Consider the following 21,951-nt stretch of genomic DNA (forward strand, 5'->3'; position numbering starts at 1 on the left):
CAAAACAAAAAACAAGTCTATGGTAACTAGAAAATATTGAATCAAATAAATTTACATATTGAAATATGATCTGTGACTTCAGAGTAATTTAACTTTTACTGATATTTTCACTGTCTATAGTGAAAAAAGATCATACATCAATGATAAAGAATTTAATGGCAAAAAAAAGGAAAGAAAAGTAAGATCCAGACTTTTAATATCCCAAAGTTGTGAAGATGACTAGAGGTTCAAAGCAAGCTGCAAAGCCAATAGAGCAAAACACCAAAGACAAATAAGTACTTGATGCCGATGACTATGTCTTGCATTCACCAACGAGCATTAGAAAATCTTGGGTTTTTTCACAAAGTCTACCAATTGCAAAATTAGTAAAAGAACATGTCAAAGATGTCTTGCAGCACATATCAAATGTGTCTGGACTAGAGTAAGTACAACAAATAAAATAGAATATGACAAACGACAATTTACTAACTTATATTGCATTAACAACTACTAAATCCCTTATTTGTTATCTCGTAGGGCTTTAATATGAACAAGTGAGTTGAATCTAATTAACCTAATAAAGGAAAAAGAAATTGCTAACAATGTAAGACTTTCATTAAATTTCTCTGCAATGTTCTATCAACCTTTATAAACCAATGTTACAATTACAAATGATATTTTTCAGGTCATTGATGGTTATGGAGAGATATTATTTGCCGACCAAAGGAGAAAAAGACAACAACCAACTTCATTTTTTTTCACATGCATGAGCTTGGTATGTTACTACTCTTTTATTTGATTTTCTCTGGAATTTACTTACTACTTTCTCTTGTTAAGATATTTTTCGAAGCCAGTTGTGTCACTAGTCTAATTTTCTCTGGCTAGTTGTGTGCATTGAAAATTTCTCTGTGTGTACATATATGAAATTCTTGTCATTTTAACTTTCTCATAACCATTTTTTGATTTTCTTTGATCGCAAAACTTCATCAAGATGACGGAAAATCAAACTTTTCGAGTCTCATCATTTTACAAGCATCTTGAAACCGAATGGAGGAATTACAGGTTCTTCATTTCCCAATAAATATGGGGGTAATGAAAAGTCAACAGATGGAAATCACTGGACCTTACTTGTCTTGGACAAATAAAACAATTTGTGGAGGTACTACAACATACTAAGGCCAATGAGAGATGATGCACAAGACAAATATCTCAAAAATGCAAAACAATTGGTAACAAGTGCAAATTTCTCTGATCCATGATAATGTTTATGTGATGATAATTTTCATAAAATCTCATTAATTTGTGTGTAAATTTCTCTGTTATTTAAAAATTATTTTTTTGCAGCAAGATTATGTAAAGAATTTTTTTGAAAGCTTGACTTGAAAGAGAGGCATAATCACAACTCTCTTTCAAATTGATAGACTCATAAAACACAAATTATGACTTTCAATATGTCGACAGTACTCCACAACAAGGCAGTGATTTGTAAGTTTCATACAACATCTATAAATAAGATAATCTAATTTGAATGTTTCTTAAACTAACTATACCTATAATTTGTATGCCGTGTGGATTGTGGCCTCTTTGTATGTTACATAATAAGACAATTTATCAATCATGAACCTATCAGCTTGACATTGTCAACACAAGATATAAGGTTGATGAGGGCCGAAATCATAGAGAGATTTGCGACTAAAGTTCGCCGGTCATGGACAGAACCAATTCAAATACCACCAGAAGAAGGACCAAAAGTATCATAGTGAAAGGATACTAGTGAAAGGAAGACAATGCACACAATGTAATTAGAGATAACCCTTCAATTTTTTTTTCTTCATACATTGGAGGAATGATGATGCTTGACATGTATGTATATATCTATTTTTGACTAATGTAAATTTCATAGCTATCTTGTTTGAAGATTGTTTGAAGAAATGATGATGTTTGACATGTATGTAAATTTCCACACAGAGAAAATTGTCTGAAGAAATTTTTCTGGTATGAAGTTACCAAAATTTCACAGAGAAATTTAACTCGTATTGTGCCAAGAGGGTGCCTATATGATCACGTAATTTGTAATGCATTGTGTTGGTAAAAAAACAATTATCAAATTCAAAAAACACAATGTACACAGTAAATTTCTCTAGATTAATTTGACCTCACAAAACACAATGCACAAAGTAATTTTCTCTGCTAGTGGCAAATTTCTTTGGATGAATTTCACTGGTATTGTAAACACACTACCGATAGTATGTTTCAACAAACACAATGTACACAGTAAATTTCTCTTTTATTGGCAAATTTCTCTGGATGAATTTGACCTTACAAAACACAATCCACAGAGTAATTTTCTCTGCTAGTGGCAAATTTCTCTGGATGAATATGGCTGGTATTATAAACACACTGCCTATAGTATGTTTCAACAAACATAATGCACATAGTAAATTTCTCTACTATTGGCAAATTTCTCTAGATGAATTTGACTGGTATTATAAAGGCACTCTCAAAGTACGTTTCTAAAAACATAATACAAAAAGTAATTTTCTCTGCTATTGGAAAATTTTTCTGGATGAATTTGATTGGTATTATATACACACTGTCCAAAAAGTACATTATAAAAAACAAAATACACAGTAATTTTCTCTACTACTGACAAATTTCTCTAGATTAATTTGACTGGTATTATAAACACACTGCCCAAAGTATGTTTCAAAAACACGAGTGCATTGATCCAGAAATTACATAAAAAAATTCAGAGAAAATACTAAACACAACGCACAACAGACACATTATTTTTGTAATAAAATCCCCTAACATCCTCAAATGTATTATTCAATCAATAAAATGTATTATCCTCAACTATTTAACAACAGTTCCTTGCATGTCCTCTTATTATGGCGACCAATACTCTTACATCACTTCATCACCCTTTTAAACTCTCCAGTAAAAGCAATTTTGTTCTTCTTTGGCCTCCCAGCTGGTCTCTTATTCATTGAAGGTAAAATCATAGCATCATCAATGCTACATACAGGTTTTTTAACAGTTGGAATTGGGCCAATCGAAAACGAGTATGCTTGACGATACATATCAGCATGAAAAAATGGTTCAACAAATGAATTCAAATTCTTTCCATTCCTAAAAATTGCAGCAACAACATGATGACATGGATACCCATTTATTTCTCATTTTCGATATGAACAAGTTCTCAACCCAAGATCAACCATAACCAAAGGAAAACAATGCACTTCAAACACATTATCAGATGATAAACTCACATTCCATATCCTCCCATCCTTGAAAGCCTTCTCCAACACACTATCCATACGAGGACATAGAACTTTATTCCATTTACTAGAAAGCAGTCTCCTATCAAACCTCATATTCATGATTTGCAACTGTATCATGTCCACCAATTTGTTATTGGCAAGTGTCGAGCTTCTCATATCCATAAATTGAATGACTCAACAACATTTGAATACATTTCATTATAATGTTTCCCCTCAAAATATGCATCACTTCAATTTTCATATGGTAAACTTCTCAAGAAAACACTCACAATGTCTTCTTTCTCACTTTTTAATTCATTTAACCTGAAATGGAATAATGCATTTGTTGGTGCATATGCACATTCTGAAAACTTGGACACAATCGTCTCCCTAACCAAATTTGTGTTTCCACATGATAACCTATCCCTCAAATTCCTCTTTAGATGTTCAAGACAAAATTCATGATAGCAATTAGGGAAAACCTAGCAATTCCTTTCACAATACCATAATGTCGATTTGATATGAAACTTATCACCCTCTTCGATCCCAATACTTCACATAAATGTTCAAGGAACCAACACGAATTGTCTTTATTCTCAGCATCAACAACGGCAAAATCTATAGGAAAAAACCTACAAAACAAATAAGAACAAGCAAATTAGATATATACATGTAGAGAAAATTAGAACAATAAACAACAAGAGAAATTTGACACTGCCAACATCCAAAGAAACTTCACACAGTGGCCAAATCCAGAGAAAATTCACATAGTGGCAACATCCAAAGAAAATTCACTTAGTGACCAAATCCAGAGAAAATTCAATTAGTGACCAACTATAGAGAAAATTCACAATTTGACCAAATCTAGAGAAAATTCACACAGTGGCCACCTCCAGAGAAAGTTCAAATTGTCAGAGAAAAATTGTAACGCCCACAAAATAATAACATTAAACCCATCAAGTAAGACATGCATTGATATGTAAACGTTTCACATTCTTTCAATTATCAGAATTCCATTACATAAGTATTACATGTTAACAACAAAAGCAACTGCCCTATGGGCTTACAGCTTTCCAAGTTAACACTTGGTTACAACAAAAGAGTACTAACTCATTACACATTAAGCCCTTGGCTTGAATTTACATGTAATACATAAGAAAGTGAAACGACAAAAGTATGTCTGCCTCTAGCCTCCCAAGCTATGTCCTTGGAGGTGGCATGCTACCTGTACCTGAAAATGATATTCCCATATAGGGTGAGCCACAGCCCAGTAGAAATACACTAAACCAACCATGAACAATGACTAAAAGATTAGAAATTGATAGATGGTCAACACTGATACATTCACATAAATCACATATTTATGTCATACGACTTATAAGTCCAAGTTACTTCTCATTTTCCCTTTTTCAACAGATAGGCATATAAGCACTACCCACATGCTCAACAGATATGTATAACAACAATATCCACATTCTCAGATAAGCAAATAAGCTATATCCACATTCTACAACAGATATGTATAACAACAATGTCCACAGATAAGCATATAAGCTATATCCACACTTCACAACAGATATGCATAACAACAATGTCCACAGATAAGCATATAAGCTATATCCACACTTCACAACAGATATGTATAACAACAATGTCCACAGATAAGCATATAAGCTATATCCACACTTCACAAAGATAAGCATATGAGCTCTATCTTCACTTCTCTAGACAAGCATATGAGCTGTATCTACGGAGTTCATCCCCTATCTTCTCCCAACACTATCCGGTTTAGAGGTACATCCCCTATCTTCCCCTAAACCGCGGAGTACATCCCCCATCTCCTCATCTACACATAATGTATACAAACACATTGGTTCTATATAACATCATTCAATACATACAGTTAATGTATCCAATCATCCGTCAAATTCCATGACACAATCCATTGATTAGTTTTTGTTTGCCTAATCATCATGCATTGTCTACAACAATCACGACTATCCTCCACCGATAGCCCAAAGCAGTTATTTCTAAACAGAAAATAAATGCACAATGGATATTCAATCAACATTTCATTTCCTCATTTCTCACAATTAATTATCCCAATTAATCAAACAATGTAATTAGGTCGTTATCCATAATTACCATTTCAACCCTTAGGTCACATTTTCATCAATGATTCAACATTTATTCCATTTCTCTATGCCAAACATGCATCTAGGTTTATTATGAATAAAACCCTAACTTTTGTAAAATTACACAAAAGCCCCAAACTTTCACAAATTACCAAACCAACCCCAACGTCTCAAAATACTAAAATTTAAAGACAAAATCCATAGAGGAGTAGGATATCCCTACCTCAAATTCGGAGTCCCAAAGGAGAAGACGACAAAACCCAACGTGCTCTAAAACCCGAGATTTTCAGATTAAAATGAAGCCCTCGACAATCAACAACTTTTTTGTAAAGGCCAAAGGTGAGCAAATCACTCATACTAGATCAAAACCTAGAGAGAAGGTAGAGTCTAGAGTGAGAGGCTCAACAATGGTGATTTTGGAAAAGTAAGAGAGAGAAGAGAAAGTAAAAAGTGATTTGAAAAGTCACAATTTCGGGACTTAAACCCAGTCGCCCGCTCGAGCGTAAAACACCCCGCTCGAGCGTCACTCACAGACTCCCGCTCGAGCGTCCAAACTTCCGCTCAAGCGCCGGATGAACTCTCCCAGCATTTATACAGAACCAGGCCTCCGCTCGAGCTTCCAACTCTACGCTCGAGCGGCACTCAGACAACCCCGCTCGAGCGGCCAATCCCACGCTCGAGCGTACAACGCTGCACAGGAAAATACTGAATGAGTGTAATCTCCGCTCGAGCGCCAAAACCCCCGCTCGAGCGTACAGGCCAAAACCTGGGCAACTAGTTTTGGTTTCTAAACTCAACCAACCTGTAACAAACCTACCTAACACATCCTATAACTCAATTACGAAGTAAAAAGGATGTAAACAAAATAATAAACAACTACCAACATCCATGGACACATGTCCGGATCACTGTACAACAAGGGTAAACCCGGGATCGCTATAAAAATCACAAAACATAACCACAAAAATAGAAAATTCACTCAATTCCCATATGTATAGAAAATTTACATACTTAGAGAAAATTAGATATATTTACAATTACCTTCGTTCCCATCTTTCCCCATCGCAGCAAGTATAACTCCTTTGTATTGTCTTTTAAAAAATGTTTCATTAAGAAACAACAATGACCGACAATATTTGAAACCAGCAATGCATGCATGAAAAGCCACAAACACTCTTTTGAAACGCTTGTTATCTTCAAAATCTAACTCAAAATGACTACGCGGATTGTTTTTTAATGCCTCATCAAAATACTACCGTAATTAATCGAATGACAAACAAGAATCTCCATATGTACTAGATTTGGCTTTTTCAACCCCCAACCAACCATAGTTATAACTAATTGAGACCCCATACTTGTCTTTCATTTCTTTCACAACATCCACTAGACGAGTTAAAGGTTTTGCACTTACCTCTTCAAGTATCAGCCCAGAAACTAAGTTGGAAGTCATCCTAGCATGTTTACTAGTACGAATAGCCACACCACACGTATGTTCATTGTTCAAAGTTCTTATGTAAAAGAACCCATTTGTTTTTGCCGTGACCCTCAGCTTGTCATTTTTAACACACGTAAATTGAAAACCAACCTCAATAGCATACTTGCACAAAACAGTACGAAACTCAACCACACCACCCTCAAACTTTTGTTCAACACTCGTAATATTATTTCGTCAACTAGCTGACAATAACACCTTTTCTTGGTGAGAACAAACCTTAGAGAGTGAATTCCTTTCAATATCCACAAGCCTGTCACATTCACCATGCACAACATCTACCCAATTAGACCCCACTTCATCCTTTTGATCAAAAGTACTACACCTAATAACTGAAACATCAACTATATCAACACCATGTGCACAAACAACCCTCAACATATTCAAAAAATTAATATTATTTCGAACCATACAATTTGGATGGCCTAAAATAGAATATGAAATACACATCGTCTCAAGTTTCAAATTCTCCCATGTTTTACACAAAATGGCAACCAATTACTCAAAATTCAATTCGCATGAAACATTAATGACAATAATATCATTCTCATATTTGCACAGCAACAGCACTGCACTGTCCATCTAAACTGAAAGAAAAAACACGAAAAATAACTTGTTCAATATAAAAACACTTCACAAGAACAACATACAAATCCAGAGAAATTTGTGTTTTTTATAATTTTCTCTATATTATAATAAGAAGTTTATAATTTTCTCTGGATTCAAGTAAAAGTCCAGCGAAATTTACAAACTTATAATTCAACTTCAAGATAACAAAAGCAAAATTACAGAGAAAATTAATGAGTTCAGAGAAAGTCATAAAGAAAACTAATGCTAACTATTAAACACAATCATAGACAAAGATCACACAGAAGATATGTTATGAAATTAGAATCTTCTCTGTGATTTTCTCTGTGTGATTGTGCAGTATTGGACTCAAATCAAAATCTAGAGAAATTTACGAACTTATATTCACCTTAAATATAACAAACACAAAATCACAAAGAAAATTAATGAGTCCATAGAACATCACAGAGAAAATTAATGCTAATTATTAAACAAAATGAGTCACAAAAATCACAGAGAAAATCTATAATGAAATTATAATCTTCTCTATGATTTTCACTAGACTACAAGCTTCCAATTTTCTCTAGACTACAAGCTTAAAATTTTCACTGGACCACAAGCTTACAATTTTCTCTGTGATTTTCGTTTGATTATAATAACAAACATACAATTTTATCTAGAATACAAAGAAAAGTGCAAAAATCAAAAGTGCAAAAAAAAAAAAAAAAAAAAAAAAATAGAGCACAAAACTCAGTAAAGTGTAGAAAACTCCATTGTCAATAAAAAAGAATGAAAAATCAACTTCAGAAATAAAAAACAACTACACTAAGCTGGCTTTTCTCTCGCATTGATCAAAATTGAAAACAAAAACCTAATTCAAAATACACTATAAAAACTTCTTTGAAATTGGAGTCCTTACATACAAATCAAATGAAAAATCAAAAAAATGTACCTGATTCAACTCCACTGGAAATCAACTTCTACGCGATCAACTTTTACACGATCAACGGAAATCAACTTCTACATGACTACAAAATCAACTTCTACGTGATCAATGAAAATCAACTTCTACACGCAACTTCTACACGACTACAAAATCAACTTCTACACGATCAACGAAAATTAACTTCTACACGACTACAAAATCTCCACAAAAATCTGCATCGTCAAAATTTGCCTCGTCAAGTTCATCCCAACGTAATCTTCTACAAAAACATAATCTTCAGTTTCCAAAATTTAAAACCGTATATTATAAAGAAGGGGAAAATATGTATTTAATAAACTAAAATAACATTGAGAGACCTTAGGTATCAAAAAATATTATTGCGGATCTCTTTTCATATTAAAAGTTGGATAGGGATCTTAGACCAATTTTTCCTTAAATAAATTGCACAATTTTATTTCAATTAATATTGATATAAATTTATTTCAATTAAATAACTTCTATAAAAATGAAATAATAAAAAAAATGAAATAACTTCTATTAAATGAAATAAATAAATAAAAAAAGAAATAACAACTGTTGTAATGAAATGTATCAATTTTTATATTAATTGATACTAATTATATTAACTTCTATTAATGAAATAATTTTTTTTAAAAATTAAAACCGAAGAAAATGAAAAAATAGCAATTTTTATATCTTATAAGGGCAAACAACAAAAAACTATTTTTCAGCTTATTCAACCAAACACTACTTTGTTGATTAAATCTATAATCCAACAGCTATACCAAACAGATTAACAGTTTCTGATTAAAGTCACAATCTATAATCTGTTAAACTATAATTTATAATCTGTTTTAATAGTTACATCAAAAGGGCAATTCAATTTCAAGGGTTATGTACAAGAAAGACCCAACTCTTCCCAACTTCTAAAACAAAATGAGCATTCATCAATTTCTTACAATTAGGGAGTAAATGGTTCGGTTTAGTCAGTATTAAGAGTATATTTAGTACCGCACCGATGCTTTCAGTTTTTATTATTAAAAAACTAATACAGACCGTATGCTACGGTTCGATTTTATCAGTTTGATGTAGAAAATAAATTTATATGAAACTTTGAAAAATTTTATAGTAGATTATAGAATTTTACATTAAAAATAAATGAAGAAAATATATGAAAATTGCTCTATAAATGTTTTTCTCTCTAATTTTTATCACAAAAGTGTATTATATTAGTTACTTCTCATATAATGTTCAAGAAATAAAAGAAGATTTCAAGTCTCCGAATGTATATCATCTATAAAAAATAAATAAATAAATTAAGATAATTCCATAATCATAACATCTTCATTTTATCGTATTTGTCCCTAAAAAATGGACAAGTTTTAAAAATAAAACATTTATTTTTTTAAGGACAAATGCGAGATAAAATAAATATGTTATAATTATAGAATCAATTGAATTTTTTTTTATTATAAATAATATACTCGAAGAATCCTAAAAATTGATCGGACATCATCTCTCCAGTCGAGATAAGGACGGGAGAGAAGCATACCCCAAGTTTATATTACATTCAATTTCAAGGTTTATATACAAGAAAGACCCAACTCTTCCCAACTTCTAAAACAAAATGAACATTAATCAATTTCTCACGACTAGGGATGTAAACGATTCGGTTTGGTCAGTATTAAGAGTATATTTAGCACCACACTATCTTTTCAATTTTTATGATTAAGAAATTGATACAAACCATATGCTACGGTTTGATACAGAAATTTATATGAAATTTTTTAAAAAAATTATAGTAGATTATAGAATTTTACATTAAAAATAAATGAAGAAAATATATAAAAATTGCTAAATAAATGTTTTTCTCGCTAATTTTTATCACAAAAGTGTATTATATTAGTTGTTTCTCATATAATGTTCAAGAAATTATAATATAAAAATATTTAAATATAATATTCGATCAGTTCGATTTGCATCGGTACAAAAAGTTTCATAAACGAAACAGCCCGTATGTTATGAAAAACAGACCAAAAACTAAAATTTCGATCAATTTCAATCGATCAGCTCGGTTTTATCGATTTTTCTTACATCCCTACTTGCAACAACAGGCCATTGGCTATTTGATCACTAGGGTCTAGCACAACTTTTTTTCTTTTTTCCTTTTCCTAGGTGCACAAATTATGAGTCCAACAAAATCTTAATTATTATCTATATATCAATCTAAGACCATATGTAAAAGGTATACACAACAATGAGAGAATAAACACATGTAAATATTTAATAAATAAATGAAGAAAAAATGCTCATAATGAAATATAAGGAATGCAGTCAAAATATTGTATCTAACCCCATCCATTACATCCAAAACACAAGATTTTGGAAGCTTCGATTGCCAACTCGGCAAGTTCCCTGTACTCATGCTCAGTGCCCAAACTTTGCTCCCTCTCTTCTTGGCCAAACCAAATTCCCGACTTTTGCTTATTCCAGGACCCAACTTTTTCCGGTTCATCACTTTTTCCAATAAATTTCTATCTTCTAGTGACAATTGGGCATTGTGAGCCTTTGGAGAATCGATCAGGGATGGGGGTCGCTGCATCATCACTGGCTGCAGATTCAATCCTTTGCAGGTTGGAGGTCGAACTGACAAAGCTCTGCATATTCCATTATCTCTGTGTCTCATAACACTTATTAGACGGTGAAGCCATATTACCATTTCGAGGACGTAGTGGTCTGTCTTGTGCATATCTGTGTGATGAAGTCTCTAGAGGCGAATCACATTATTATGGATGTCCCCCTTCTTGTCAAACTCATTACTACAAGAAAAGAACACGTGCGACTAAGTGGGTGTTTGGGAAGTTGCTATTTTAGTTTTTGGTTATTTTAGGAAGCTAAATTTTGTGTGTTTGGAAAGATAGTTGGATTTTTTTGTAGTTGAATGTGATGTTTGTGAGAGAAAAAATGAAATGATTATGGGTTTGATGTGACAGTTTGCCTTATTGGTTATTTTAGCCTATTTTATCTTTTAGTGCTATTTTAGCCAAAAAAGCTTCTTCCCAAACACCCCCTAAATGTCAATGTTGTCGAAAATGAAAATATGAGCACTAAGTAAGAGAAAGGCGAATAACTAACCCGGTGTTCGCCCACTCTCCAGCCCACCCAAAACCTTGATGAGCCCTGTCGGCCAAATAAAAAGGAAAAAAGATGTAAATGCATGTATGATCATATTATGGCAGCTAAAAGCTTGAGCAGGAAAATATTAATGGATTTCACATTCAAGCATAGGCAAAGCAGAAAGCTGACAGATTCATTAAACAATCCCATTCAACATACTTGGAAGTATTTGTAGCCACCGGAACAAGCCATTGGTGTGTCTTCTCTATTTCAGCTTTAATTTGAGGAATTGTAAGCTGCATAAAGCCCAAAAGTTGAAGTGCCAAGTTACTTATGTAAGCACACACATTGCATTTGTACACTTAAAGAATACAAATTGAATCATTTAAAGAAGTCCATGGAAACAAGCATGCAAAGCGTTACAGGAACTACACTATTCTATTTAAGGCATACCTCCTTGGTATCAATTGTTTGGCACCGAGAACTTAGAGCAATCTTGACACTGTTTGGATACCCATGATATAGTTGGTCTCTCATGTTAGGAGGAAGGGAGGTAGGCCGAGATGCCTAAAAAAAAAAACCTTGTATTTGAAAATCAGCATAAATTTGGTTATGCAACACCATCTATGTGGAAAAAGGGTAAATTATGGCCCTCTTCAGCAATGACTTTTTTGGCTAAAATAATCGATGAAAAAATAGGTTAAAATAGTCAATAAGACAAAACGTCACATCCAAACCATAATCACTTAACTTTTTCTCTCACAACCATCAAATTAACTACACAAAAAAACAAACCAACCAACTTCCAAAATATAATTTTTTTAGCCAAGCAAAAATAATTAAAAAGCCAACTATGCCAGCACCCCTGAGGTTTTTCAATAACACACCTGCAGCCCCTCGTGTTCTGAAAATTACACTCTTTCATGCAAAAACTTCTGAAATAAATTAATTTAAAAAAAAAAAGACTTCAAAAAAAATTCCCACCTGCCGTTAGTGACATAAACATATTATGATGATGACATGTGATAAATTATTTAAATGCCTACTTTGCCCTTAATAAATTTGGTCCAAGTCTTTATCAAACAAATAAATAAAAATATACATTTTTTAATTAACTTTTGTGGTGGTTTGGTGGTGGAAGAAAGTGTATTTATTGACTTTGCCCAAAAATTATTATATTTAAATTAAATTATGTCATAAAAAAACTAAGGGCAATAGCATGCATAACTGAACAAACTAAATTAACACTGTTACTTGCAAACAAGCAGTAGTGTGGGAGAGGTCATTGTAATTTCCAGAACACAAGGGATAGTATGTGTAGTTTCACCAAAGATCAGGCTAGCCAGTGTAATTTACCCTATGAAAAGTATTACCAATAAAATAGAAGAAAGAGTTAAACTTATAATGCTGTCTATCTGATTGATTAAGTTGGCATAGTGCAGTGCAAGACCGGCTACACCTAGTCATTCGGGTTTGTTATCACGCTCTGTGCCAACCAAAACCAAACCTGCCATGAAATGACCGCACAATGAAAAGTGAATATAAATACCAAATACACTTTAGTGACCAACTAGAACACAAAATCACAATCTGAAGGCCTGGGTGCTAAATGATAACAATAAATGTCTTGTACAACCAATTAGAATTGGGAAACAGATAGCAGATTCGCTGGTGTGTTGCATTTGCTTAACGAAATTTCGAGGCTCAAGTGAAATATTCCTCTAGCGTGCATGGGCATTCAATGACCCCATGTTGTTTAGGTGCATAAAATGAGTCTACAATTTCTCTTTTAAATTAACATTTATTTGGCCATTACAAATTATGAGATACCAAAGTGAAGGCAGGTGAAGGGGCTTGTTTCAAGAAAAAAAAACTGTAAAAAGCAAACTACGACAGTGTCTGATATATATATATATATATTTAAATATATCAATTCATGCAATTAAATTAATATTGATTATTTTGTATACTATGTTGTTCATACCATTATCTTCAAATGCTTCTGAGATCTCTTGATGTAAGAAAGTAACAATCAACAAGCTTCTCCACAACCGACAAAAAATATATAGGTTCAAAGAAGTTTTGATTGTTAACATCAAAACAGCAGAAATGCGTTCATTGTACCATATCCTGTGGAACAATTAACGAATAGAATCCAACATATTTACACACTGCCATCCGTATCAAGAAAGGCAGCAGAATGTCAGTTCCAGAGATGGAAAGAAGATTAAATCAACTATTGACAGAAAACACCCTCGATTTATAGCAAAAATCGCTTCAAGATTAAATTATAGAAACAGATCAAGAAATCCAATCCATCTTGAAGATCATCAATACTTTTGCATTTTCAGCCAATTGATAAATAAAAGTGATGCACAATTATGTACCTCCTCCAAACTCCTAGCCCAAAGAGATTTCTTTTTCAAGCTCCTCACAAGTTTTTTTGGTTTTTTAGCTCACTTTGTAAAATCATGACACTCTTCCCTACAATTACAAGAAATGCCAGTTAATTAAAAGAATCCAACTTACTGTACTGGATATCAGAAAACTAATGCCAACAATCAACAGCAAAAATCTGCAAATATCCACAGAAAATTATCATACATGAATTGCATCACAGTCAGTTAATGAGAAAAGCAGATCGACATAATTGAAATGAACATGTATTATTGTTAATATAAAAACAAAAAATCCTGCAAATTATGTCAATAAATAGAAGGTTTATGCTGAATGACAAACCCTTATCGCCCAACATAGCAAAAAAAGAATTAAAAAATTAAAAAACTAGTTTTTTCTATTAAACAATGTCGTTGAGCATTTACATCTTTGATATAAAAAAACCTTTCACGAGAAATCCAGAAGTTTCATCTAACTTATAATTTGCACATAGGTTACACTTATTCACAAATGCACCCTAATAATGCAAGCATGCATACCACATCAGTGCCACTATAAATTAAATATATCATTATATGCATTACAACACTACCACAGAGTTCTGGGAGAGACAGTAAGATGGCCTTGCTGCACTTGTTTGTGAAACAACAAAATGCTAATTTGCACCCAGAATATGCTAAAAAACTTTTAAGTGTGCTTCACTACAAATACGGTATATTTATAGCACAAAATGCCACAACCACTATAAAAAAACAAAAAAAAAACAAATGTGGACAGCGGTATCAACTATAGCATGAGAGAAATAGTCAGAGTCCATTAATCCCTTTTATAAAGGGGTGACCATTGGTTCAATGGTAAAATCTTAGCCTAATAACCTTGAGATTATAGGTTCAAGTCTCAAGGAAACCACCATGTGCTTTATGCCAAAGGTTAGGTGTGTATTCAATTTTTCCTCTCTCAAACACACATTAATGTGTACTAATTTCATGTTGTCTATGAAGCACGGACATGGCCATGGACAAGGGACACGGCAATTTCCAAAAAATTGGGACACGGACACGGCGGGGGACACGGCGATTTTTTTTTTTAAACATATTTTTATGTGTTATTTGGATTTATATTACATTCATCCTAAATCAAAATTAACAAACACCAACATAGTAACATCAATTCAATAAATATAACCACTACATTTAAACAAATTAATAGATCATCCATTCACAAAAAAGTCATAATAACAATTAGAAGGGGAAAAAAAAAAGAAGAAAGTTTTACATACTGTGTATATATATGTATATAAACCTATAATTTTTTTATTAAAAAAATACAATTTTAGATTTGTTTATACATATATATAAACATACAATTACAAAAAAATAAAAAGAGTCTTACATATGTATATATATAAACGTATAAAAAAATAAAAAATAAAAATCAATTTCCTCTCTAAGTCGAGAGCCAGAGCAAAAGAGAGAGAGGGAGAGAGAGAGAGAGAGAGGGCTTACCTTCAAAGTCATCTGGATGGAAGACGGCTGGATGGGGCTCGACTGGATGGAAATCGACTGATGGAGGTCTTCGATGCTCGACTAATGGAGCTCAATTTTTTTTTTTTAATAAAAAAAAGAGAAATAAATTGATGTTATAAAAGTAATCCTAATAATAAGCAAAAATTCAAACACATGAATCTAATTGCTCTATTTGATGTTCAATCAGAGTATATACAACATAGATATATATATCCATATTAGTCCTTCAAGAACCCATACTAACTAAAACATCAGTTAAAAAAAAAATCAACAAACTAGAAACTCATATGTGCTACTCCCTATTAGGGGTGTTCGGCAAATATTCTGATTCACTCAAACCGACCGAATCAAATCAATCCGTCGCATTTTGTACGGATGTGTGATGACGAGCGGACGGTTGTGGATTGATTTTTTCTAATCTGCCTAGTTTTGGACGGATGGCAGATTTAAGGTTTCTTTGGCCGAAATCGAACCACCAAACCGTGAGCACCCCTACTCCCTATTGTCATTCCATAAATCATGCACCAAGCAACATTAAAAATGCATCCCATAGAAAATCAAAAGCTTATGGAGAGCTACTGAATAACTAATACTTGATCAACTATCAAAATACATGTAAAGATGAGGCCAATAAGATTTTTTTCTCTGTAAACAGAGCATAGATTTTTCATTTTGTATACACACACGCGCACAACAAAAAAAGAGCATAGATTTTTCTTTCTTTAAACAAAAAACAGAGCTAAAAATGGGCTGCAATAATTTTAAATAATATAATAGTTCTTTCTTTCCATCTACCATAGATCTAAGGTACATAAAAAATAAATAAATAAACATATAAAAAAACAGAGCACTAAACCAAGACCCAATGACCACAGAACATCTAAGTAAATATATACATAAACATAAATAAATAAAATAAAAAAACACTGAGCATAGATTTTTCATTTTTTAAACAAAAAACAGAGCAAAAAAAGGGTTGTAAGAACTTTAAATAATATAATAGTTCTTTCTTTCCATCTACCATAGATCCAAGTTACATAATAAATAAATAAAAACACAGCACTAAACCAAGACCTAATGGCCACAGAACATCGAAGTATATATATATATATAAAAAATAAAAAATAAAAAATAAAATTTAAATGAATGAAAAATAAGACTGAAAAAAAAAATTAGAACAAGCAAAAATAATCCCTCATATCAAAATGAAAAAATAATCAAAGGGAAAGACAAACAATATCATACAAAAAAATCTTTAAATCCCTCATATTGAACAATCAAAATCGAAATAAAAAACAAATAGCAAACAAAATTAAAGATGCAGAATAAGTTTCAAACCTGAATGAAGATTCTAAACTTGATGCAAAGGTTCAGCAGAAAATGACCCTAGGGTTCTGCTGCTGTTAAAGAACGATTGTGATCTCTACTGCTATGAAAGAACAAATGTGGAAAAGATGAGGAAAAAGATATTAAATAGCAAAGGGTCAAAAATGTAATTTCACTATCGAATCTCATGGGATGAGCTATCATGTCCCCCCCCACCCCCCCCACAATAGAACAATCCAATAGTGTCACGCCCTCAAAATTAACCCATTATATAACATTGACATGCATTATTTAAAGAAGACAATTTATGAATTCATTCATCAGAGTAATACTAAATATAGCATTACATGTAATATCGAATAAAACGCCCTACAGGCTTACATCTTTCCAAGCCAACACTTGGATACAAAAATATGAGTTCTAACTCAATACAAGGAAAGCCCTAGGCTTGAATGTTTACATGTAATAATAATTAAAGACAATTAACTAAAGGTAGTCTTCTCCAATCCAGAAGCCAAACCCTCCCAAGCTAAGTCCTTGGAGGTAGTTTATCACCTGAACCTGAAAATGATGTTCCCATAAAGGGTGAGCCACAGCCCAGTAGAAATATACTAAACCACATATAAGCAATGAATAAAGCAATAGCATTCAACAGATGGTTAACCAAAATAATCAATTACTTCATTTTACAGACTCATGACATTATTGCCAAAGATACGTTTTACTTTCCAGTTTTATCAACATGGCTCAGAACCTGGCCAAACTTATAACAGTGAAATCACATATATCATATTCACATCCTTCCAATATTAACAACAAATGAGACTCAAGCTCAAATCAAACACTTCATACTTCCAGATTGATACACATTTTAGTGCTGTATCAATAAAACACTTCTATATAAATAAGCACACATAAAAGTGATGCTAATGGAGTCTATCCCCTATCTCCTCCCAAACAAAATCCGGTTTAGAGGTCCATCCCCTATCTTCCCCTAAACCGTGGAGTACATCCCCTATCTCCTCCCACACACAAAACAATGTATGCAAATGCAATACTCAATCAATACACGTATTTTCTGTATCAATGCCATAGTCAAAATTAATGACTTAACCAATGTGATTAGTTTCAGTTATTCCTAATCCACATGCAATGTCTACAACAATCACGACTATCCTCCACCGATAGCCCAAAACAGTTATTTCTAAACTGAAAATAACTATGTCAACAATTCAATAGACAAATGATACCAATTACCCAATTACGCCATTTAATCAATGAATTCCATGAATTTAACCCTCTTTTCTCAATTCCATGAATTACTTATACAAATTAATTCAATAATACAACTAGGGTTTTTCCCAAAATTTACCAAAGTATCCCCAACATGTTAAAATACCAAAACTTAGAACAAAACCTATAAAATGGAGTAGGAAATCCCTACCTCAAAGAAAACAACCCAAAAGGTGAAGAAAGAGATGAGTGCCCAAATACCAAAGTGCTCCAAATCGCCAAATGCTCAGATTAAATGGTAGCCCTTGCCTCACTCTATCTTTTTAATGAAGGATCTAGGGTAGACACACACCCTAAGTGGATCAAATCTAAGAAAGAAGGTGAGTAGGGAGAGAGAGAAGTCGGACCTAGGGTTTGGAATCAAAAGAAAATGAAAAAGACTGATCAAATCCCGCTGTTGTGTATATAAACTGGATGGGCTCGCTCGAGCGAAAACTTGGTCGCTCGAGCGACCAGACACAGAGAAACTACGCTCGAGCCAAGGAAGCCTTGCTCGAGCCAACAACCCAAAAGCTCGCTCGAGCGAAAGAAAGCTCGATCGAGCGAAGAACTCAAACCCTCAGGTCAGAACCCAGACACACGCTCGAGCGAAGGAACTATAGCTCGAGCGAAGGATGAACTAACTCGCTCGAGCGAAGAAAAGCTCGCTCGAGCCAAGAATGCACAGCTACAGGTCCAAATCAAACACTACCTCTCGCTCGAGCGAACAACTCCTCGCTCGAGCGAAGAACCAAAAACCTGGACAGCAACACTTGGTTTCTAAACCCAACCAACCTGAACAAACCTGCCTAACACATCCTATAATTCCAAAAGAGAAAATAAGGAACAACAACAACAACCATTATACAATGACAGAATCTACGGAACCTAAGTCCGGATACAATAATCAAATGGGAAAAGACCGGGGTCGCTATAAATAGATTTATTAATAATCCGGTGCAAAAAATTTGAATCAAACAATGGACTATTCCATCCACTGGATTTCGAATCCTATCCCATGGTTGAATCCCTCTAAACAAACACCACCTAAGTGCTTTCAAGGAGAGAGCTTAAGTTCAACTCCCCTAAGTGCTAATCTAACAACTAATCATTAAACTTCACCGATCAAAAATAAAAAATGAAAAATCATCACTAATAATACTTGTTTGTCATACTTAAAAGCATAACAAACATGAATCTCATATGATCTTTTACTAACTTGCATCACTCGTAGATTCAATTAGGTGACGAGGTGCAATTCCATCACTAAATTTATAACATGCAGGTAAGAAGCCTATTCTAGCTTAATAGTACTTCTTATCACACTTAACAAACCTTGGGATGCTTTTGCCCGGCCCAAGCATATGCTAGGCCCCAAGTGTGGCTATATCACTCTACTAGGTTGCAAATGCTCAACCTTGTTGGGCTTTGCCCGGCCCAACACTTGTGCTATAATCCAAGTGTGAAATATCCTGCATTGCTAGATTGCTAGGGCTAGGCCTTGATGGGCTTTGCCTGACCCACCAATCCGATGAAAATCTCCCTCTCAACTTTCGATATCTAAATTCACCATTTTGGAACAAAAGTGCACTATATTTTGGAAGATGTGTATAGTGTCACCTTCACCTGGTGGAAGTCATTTAATGATATAATCAACTGAAGAATTATGACAAGAGAGAAGGATTCACCATAGACGATCAAAGCAACTAACTAAGAACTTCGAATTGGAGTCGACCCCTTCGACGATCAATGGCAATAGAGAAGGATTCACCATAGATATTATCATATTTCCAATTGATTATCTTCCCATATGACCCAACAAATATCATCTATACATTCTCCAAACTCATCACATATTTCAATCCAACCCTTCGCCAATTAATACCATCCTCCATTCCTTCCAAAAGATGAGAGAAAAAGGACATAGGAGCAAAAGCTAAATCAAATTTCTAAGGCTTGAACATGGCACACATACACAACGTGCATTTTCTAGATACTGATTCATAGTTAGGATATTGTTTCTGATTTCCATACAAAAGGAAAGAGCAAACTCCAAATAGCATACCACTCTTCACGCCATTTTAATTTATACTAGACACAAAGAAGAAGAAAAACCATTGTGATGGGGAACACATGCGGAAGCCAGAGATTCATTGCACTTACATGAAGTAGGCCAAGATGAATCAGGACTAATTTCTTTAAGCTTGACTTATTTTGGGACATCTAATTTAGGGAATCAATTTTGTGCACTTCATTTATTCAAGATATCTTTCCTTTGTTATTTCTTTTAGTTAAGACTACAAATATTGGGATGATGGTTAACTAATTACACTCTTGATATTGAATACAAATTGATAGTTCAATTTTCTATTATAATTTCCTTTTGTGCTTTAGTTTTGCATTTATTTTTTCTCCACCTTTCACCTGCAAACCAATGGTCAAATTGAGGTTATTAAACTGTAGCTTAGGTGATTTTATTTCGATGTCTCGTGGGTGGTAAGTTAGACAATTGGAATTTACTACTCTTTGTGCAGATTTTGCTTATAACAATTCAGTCAATAGTTGTACAGATAAGAGCCCTTTTGAGATCATGATATCATACCAGATCACCAGCACTTGGACCATCATTATGAAAGAGTTTTTGGTGGCAGCATTTATCAGCATCACTCAAGCTTGATTTTAGTGAATGGGTAATAAGAACATCCTAACTCTGAATCTGAGCATTTGTAAGGGATGCCACCTTCTCAGTATTAAACTTCTTTAGTTTTTTTCCATTGGGTGCCCACAAAAAGTGTTTCTCAATCCTACAAGATCTTTTATGTTTCATAAGCTTTTGTGAACAATTAAAAGAACATATCCATCTGCATACATGAACTTCATTTAGAATATATAAGTAACACAAGGTATAGCCAAATGGTAGACCAGCACTACATAAATAAAACTTACCGAACCATACCTGGGTATAACAAGGGCAAGGGTAGGAACAAGAGGATCATTTGGAAGAGGGAGTTACATCATGATCCTCTCACGATTATAAAAATTTGTATAGCTAATTTATTAGGCAACCATAGATATAAATCAAAATAAAATGTTTTATATAAATATATATAATAAATGGTAAATCTCATCATGAGTGTATCAAAATCAAACAAACATTCATTCAAAACTGAATACATGACGAACAAATACAACTGTCAAACTCTCTCTCATGTCGTGCACGATTCCTAAATATCCATTGTACCCTCATTTCGTAACCCACAAATTTTGAATTACAAAAAACTTTCTAAAATTTTCTTTATCGTAACCAATTATGACAACTACATGGCAAAAAATTTATTTGTTACAATCTTCTCCTTCATATAATACATCCCTATTATTTGTTACAATCTTCTCCTTCATATAATACATCCCTATTAGACCGGAAGAATTTCGAACCAACCACCATGGTTGCTAGTACCAGTTGAGTTGTCACTGTCAACCTAAGATATTCCTCATTGTATTGGGATATTTTGATGAAACCATCAATAGTTTGTTTTTTTATTGTATTATTACTAATTCTCAACATTACACCATTAGTTTTTGCAAACTCATAACAATAGTCAAACAAACCTCCCTTTCCATTTGCTTTTGCGTTTGGATGACAATTTATCAAGTCTTGCCAATTTACCACAGACTCAATTTCTGCAACAATCCTACCCATAGTTTAAATGGTGGTTGCCATACGTAAAGCATAGCAAATATGAATACCATTTTAATTTTTTTACTTCTGACATCCATGAAAACCAACTACGGTTTGCAAAAATAACCCACTAACCATCGTCAACCTTTTGATGTAAGGAATTCTATATAAAAAAAAATAATAATTAACAAAATAAATAAACTATAAGTCGTATCTATTAAAAACAAAATCAACAACAAAAAAAAAAAACTT

At 33.2% G+C, this 21,951-nt stretch overlaps 1 pseudogene; it reads right to left on the bottom strand.

The window, feature by feature from the left end:
- Nucleotides 1-3,681: 3,681 nt before the first annotated feature.
- On the bottom strand, nt 3,682-21,720 carry LOC114309316 (protein PSK SIMULATOR 2-like; annotated as a pseudogene).
- Nucleotides 21,721-21,951: the final 231 nt, after the last annotated feature.

This window comes from Camellia sinensis, chromosome 8 (genome assembly GCF_055761805.1).
Source record: "Camellia sinensis isolate YWXY chromosome 8, ASM5576180v1, whole genome shotgun sequence".
Classification (NCBI taxonomy): domain Eukaryota; kingdom Viridiplantae; phylum Streptophyta; class Magnoliopsida; order Ericales; family Theaceae; genus Camellia; species Camellia sinensis.